This window comes from Chelonoidis abingdonii, chromosome 1 (assembly GCF_003597395.2).
Source record: "Chelonoidis abingdonii isolate Lonesome George chromosome 1, CheloAbing_2.0, whole genome shotgun sequence".
Taxonomy (NCBI): Eukaryota; Metazoa; Chordata; order Testudines; family Testudinidae; genus Chelonoidis; species Chelonoidis abingdonii.
The window spans coordinates 92,626,478-92,632,534 of NC_133769.1; positions in this window are offsets into that span (position 1 = coordinate 92,626,478).

Below are 6,057 nucleotides of genomic sequence, written 5' to 3' on the forward strand. Positions count from 1 at the left end.
AAAAAATGAAGGTTGGAGGAAGCTTTTACAAAATGGAGTGAGCGTTTTAAAATGGGGTTTGAATTACAATATGGCAAACAGTGCACAGAAGTTACAATGCAGGCAAGTGTAGTGAATGGTGAACAGAACTTACATTAATAAAGTGAACAATTAAAAACAATTTCATTTATCAGTTCTACAGTAGGAAATATTGCTGATCAAGACTGAGGTGAATTATAGGCTTGTGCTGGGGATGCTTACGCAGTACCCGCTGTGTTGCATCTGGACCTAGCCAGTTATGTATGTCTCCTATTTGAGACTGTGCAATCTCTCAGTGTCAACTACAGCAATTGCCTACATGAAAAAGTAATAGTAGGGAAGTATTTATGTATTTCAACTGTCTTTAATGTAATTGGTGTCTTTAAAAAAAGGCTAATCACAGTTTAGCTGCCCTCATGGTGAAGGTGCTAGATTGGGACACAGGAAACCTGTGTTTGAGTCTCTGCTGTACCACAGATACTTTTGTGTAATCTTGGCCAAGACACTTAGGCCCCGTCTATACTGGCAAGTTCGTGCGCAGTAAAGCAGCTTTGAGCACTGTAACTCCCGAGGTGTACACACCGCCAAGCCACTTAGTGTGCAGAAACTGTGCAGATGTAGCACTTTAAAAAAAAACACCCCAATGAGAGGCGTAGAGCTTTCTGTGCCATGGCTACAGCGCTGTGGTGGCAGTGTACACATCGTGGTGATTACAGCACTGCGATTGACCTCTGGGCAGGGCCGGCGCTTCCATTTAGGCGGCCTAGGCAATCACCTAGGGCGCCAGGATTATTGGGGGGCGGCATTTTGTCGGGGGGGGGGCAGCAGGTGGCTCCGGTGGACATGCCGCAGTTGTGCCTGTGGAGGATCCCCTGGTCCCGCGGCTCCAGTGGAGCTGCTGCAGGCATTCCTGCGGACAGTCCGCTGCTCCCGTGGCTCCGGTGGACCTCCCGCAGGCACGGCTGTGGCAGCTCTACCGGAGGCGCAGATCAGTGGACCCTCTCCGCAGGAGTGCCTGTGGCAGCTCCACCAGAGCCGCGAACCAGCGCGCAGGGTGGCGAAATGGCCATGTGCCTAGGACACTAAAAACACTAGCACCGGTCCTGCCTCTGGGAGGTGTCCCACAATGCCTTCTCTCACCTCCCTGGTCATCAGTTTGAACTCTACTGCCCTGCCCCTCAGGTGACCAACTGTCAGCCCCACCCCATACATTCCTTTGCAAATTTGAAAGTCCCCTTCCTGTTTGCTCAGTGATGCGTGTAGTGGTCTCAGTGCATCTTTCCAGGTGGCCATGCCTGCTCCACGCACCAGGTGATCCCCTGCTTGGAGCAATGCTGATCTGCTGTACCTCATCGGCATCTGAGGAGAAGAGGCAGTGCAGTCATAACTGCACTCCTGCCATTGGCATTATGATATCTATGGACAGATTTCTAGATGCATGATAGAGAAGGGCAATGACCAGGACACATTGCAGTGCAGGGTCAAAGTGAAGGAGCTGCGGAATGCCTACCACAAGGCATGAGAGGCAAACTGCTGCTCCAGTGCTGTGCCCACGAGCTGCCGGTTCTACAAAGAGCTGGACATGATACTTGGTGGCGACCCCACCTCTACTGCGAAGGCCCCTGTGGATATTTTGTTGGCTCACATGCCAGTCGAGAGTGGACTGAGCCAGGAGGAGGCAATCTTGGATGAAGAGGGGGAAGGGGAACCAAAGGCAGAGAATGAGTCAAAGGCCAGAAATGCACGCAGTCAGGAGCTCTTTTCTACCCCAGAGGAGCCTAGCCAGTCACAGCAGTCGGATCTTGGCAAAGTGCAAACAGGAGAGGAGGCCTCGGTAAGTGGATCTGATTTTGGGAATTGCTGAAGCGAGTTGTTGGGGGCTGGAGGGTTGCAGAAAGCAAGCTTATCTCCCACCTTATGCCTAGTCTGAGCAGCAGAACAGACTGTTGATACACTCCCTCACTTCATGGGGATCTCCCTGAGATCTCCAGGAAACTCTTGTGGAGATACTGGGGAATCCACTCCTGCAGGTTCCTCTGCAGAGCTGCTTTGTTTCTTGCCCTATTAATTGTAACTTTCTCGTGCCACTGTGCCATTATGGGGGTGGGGTGGGGTGAGACCATTGCTGCACACAGACTAGCCACATAGGGGCCAGGGCGGAAGCCGAAGGCTTGGAGAAGACCCTCCCTTGATTCCCTACTCACCTGCAGCAGTGAGATATCTTCCATAATGATCATCTCCTGTGGAAAGTGTGGGGACAGGAACGATTATCAGGCCCACCCTACAGTGCTGGCTCTTCCCACATGTCCAAGAGCCACGTGCCCAGTGTACAGCGGGGTCCAAGAACAGTGATTTACTCTGTCCCTGCAGCTACTCACCATTTTGGCTTATGTGTGCTTGCCTGGGGTCAGCCAGCTAGTGACAGGTGTGTGAGTACTGGCTGTGTTTTAAAGCAATGAAACAATGTTGTCTGTCTAGTAAAAAATACTGCTTCTGCAAAATGTTGCATTTAAACCTCACAGAGATGAACTTGGGAGCACAGCCTCCTTCTTTATTATTGGTGGCAGCAGAACAGTTGCCAAGAATTAGGAAGCATGCAAGAAAAACTAAGGAGGACTTTATGCATGAGGTTATGATGCACTCTGTCGCCAAGAAAAAGGAATTGAAGGAGTGGAGGGACAGCAAGAAGATGGAACAAAAGGAGAATGCGGCATACCAAAAAGAAGCCAGGGAGCGGCTCTTAACAGTTATGGAGCACCAAGCGGACACGCTCCAGCTCTTCAAACCGAGTAAATCCACGGCCACCTTCCACTGCAGCCACTGTCTCAAAACTCTTTCCCAAGCGCTCCCCCGCCACCGCCAACACATTCTTATCAACTTCCTGGCTCCACTCTCCACCCGCAGCATTCCACTTCTCTCTCCTCCCAGTTCAGAAGTGTGGACTCCCACTACCCGCTGCACTGGACACCCATCTATCTGCAGTTTGGCCCTCCTGAAGTACAGCACCCACTGCATCGTGATCCAAAGGAGAAGGTTGGGTATGATCCCTGGACATACACAAATCTGTAGCCATTCAGGGACCCCTCCTCTTCTTGAGACCTTCCATTCCCCCATTCGCCTCCCTAGTGATTAATTTTTTCATTTGACTCTCTCCTCTGGTTGTTGTCTTTCAAAAAAAGAAGTGTGTGTGTTTGAAAACAATCTTTATTCTATTAAATGAAAGCAAAATGGCATGGCAAAGCAACATACAATTATGTTAAGGCCCTTTTGCATCATGTGCACCAATCACCTCCTAGCATTACAAGCACTGAAGTCCTAAGCATAGCAACAAATATTAGTGGCTTTCAGCTTCAAATTGCTGCCTCAAAGCATCCCTGATCCCTATGGCCCCATGCTGTGTCCATTTAACAGCCCTGGTCTCTGGCTGTTCCTCACCCCTTCCCTGTGTCTTCTCCACCTCCTCCCCTGAGTGTTCCGCATCCCTGATCCTCCTCATCCTTCCCAGAAAGTCCTAAGTGCCTCCTAACAGCAGTTAGGAGGCGGGGAGGAGGCAGGAAGTGCTGGGAGGGAGTGGGAGGTGGCACGCTCAGGGAAGGAGGAGGTGAGGAGAGGGTGAGGGTTGGGGGAGCTTGGCTGCCGGTGGGTGCAGAGCACCCACTATTTTTTGCCTGTGGGTGCTCCAGCCCTGGAGCACCCATGGAGTCAGTGTCTCTGGTGCCCAGAGTCATGGTCTTTCAGAACAGGATGGCCCTGCACACTTCCATCACCATCAGTCCAACAGTTGACTTTCCCGCTCCAAACCGGTTAGCAACCGATCAGTAGCAGTCTGGAGTAGCCAGCTTCCACAGTGCTGTCACCATGCGCTTCTCCAGCGACAGGGCAGCTCTCATTCTCCTGTCCTTGCATCACTGGGCTGGGGTGAGCTCATTACACAGTCCCATGAATGTGGCTTTCCTCAGCTGAAAGTTCTGCAGCCACTGCTCATCATCCCAGACATGCGTCACGATGTGATCCCACCACTCAGTGCTTGTTTCCCAAGCCCAGAAGTAGCGATCCACTGTGGTCAGCACCTCCGCGAATGCCACAAGCATTCTCAAGTCATAGCTAGTATGCCTGGTGAGATCAATGTCACATGATTCTTGCCTTTGTAGTTTAAGGAATAACTCCACTGCCACTCGTGACATGTTGGTAAGAGTGAGCAACATTCTGGTTAACAGCTCGGGATCCATTCCTGCAGCCAGAAAGAGGCAGGGTAGGGTGCGCAGTACACAAACCATTGAAAAATGGTGCCAAATGCAGACGGAAGCACAGGGATTCCTAGGATACATAGCAATTCATCACGGGGCATTGGGACAGGACCCAGGATGCCCTGCGACCCCTTCTGCCTTCCCACAAGTCTTAGCGGCAAAAGAAGGAGGTGCTCTGTGGGGGCTGCCCAGAATGCACTGCTCCGTATAGCGCCGCAAGTGTGAACACATTATTTGCAGGCAGCTGTCAGTGTGAATTCACAACAATGGTTTTCCTTTGGCGCTCTCTGAGTGGCACTGTAACTGCCGGTGCTGTAATTTTGCCAGCGTAGACATGCTCCTAATTGCTCTGTTCCTGAGTCCCCCCATCTGAACCTGAGGATAATAGTGTTTTTTCTATTAATAGCTCTTTGGACAGGAACTGTCTCTTACTATCATGTTACTGTCAGAAAAACGGTAGCAATGGGCAAACATTACAAAAGCTCTGAACTTTGACTATTTAACTGGATTTGCTTTGACCAGGCTCACTTCCTTGTTGTGTTTGCTTTCTGTGATCATTCAGGCAGTCAAGCTTTGCTGTTTACTGAGAGCTAATTTCAAAACTTCACATGTGGGCATTTGCAGAAATAAAAATTAAAATATCAATGAAAAAATATACATACTGCAAATCTTTGTGCACTTATCCAATCAGGAGACATATCATGTGGCTTCTCTGATCTATCACAAGTGACCAATGCAGCTCTGTTAGGATATACTCTTGAACAAGCATTAGCATTTAAAAAAAAAACTACATTATTTACTAATATCAAGTATGTCTGAGGGAATCCTGATTGCAGAAGTTCTGTAAGTAAAAGAACAGGGTTACATTCATTGGGTACGTTATTTGTTGGTAATTATTTGCTCAGATCTATTGCTCAGCTGTGGGAAGCATATTTAAAATTCTTTCCTCATCTAAACCAACCAGAGCTGCTGAGAAAATACAAAACATTTTCCATGAAACTATTCCTATTTTCTGTTGCATGTTCTTCCAAGTAGCTCTACTTCCAAGCCACATTACTTTTATTTCTCACATCTGACTGCTCTATAATTCAATGTTTTCACAACTGGGGGACACATATCCCATAAGGGGCATTAGACTCTACTGGTGAGGAGCTGTACAGAGCTCTCTGCTGTCACATCTGCTTGTATTTTGGGGAATGTTTTACTATTTTATATTTTTGGAACATTTGTTCCTGATATTAGCCCCATTGACCTGCTGTTGGTTTATAGTTAGTCACTTGGTTCCAAGGGACCAGCACACTACTCTTGTGTTTTTTGGTTGTCCATGATGAGGGGCGAGGTTTGTGAACTGTTTGTATTGAATTTAAATAATTATGAATATATAGCTATTCATGTCACATGTTGGGAGGACTTTTTTTTTAATTTACCAAGATTTGTGCCTTGACAGTGTGCCCTTAGAAAACCATGAATGGCTGTATTGATGATAATGTCACTTTCATCAAGGATCCCAAAGCCCATCACAAATTTTACACATCTCCTGCTCTCTGCTGAAGGACATGGTGACAAAATCTTTTCTCCCTTGTCTCCTACACAACATGGAGTGTGCATAGCACACTCAGGCCTTGGCTACACTTGGAAATGTGCAGCACTGGGAGTTACAGCTGTGGTCGTACAGCTGTGTAGGAACAGCACTGCAGTGTGGCCACACTCACAGCTACCAGCGCTGCAGTGTGGCCACATTTGCAGCAGTTGCAGCGCTGTTGGGAGTGGTGCATTGTGGGCAGCTATCCCA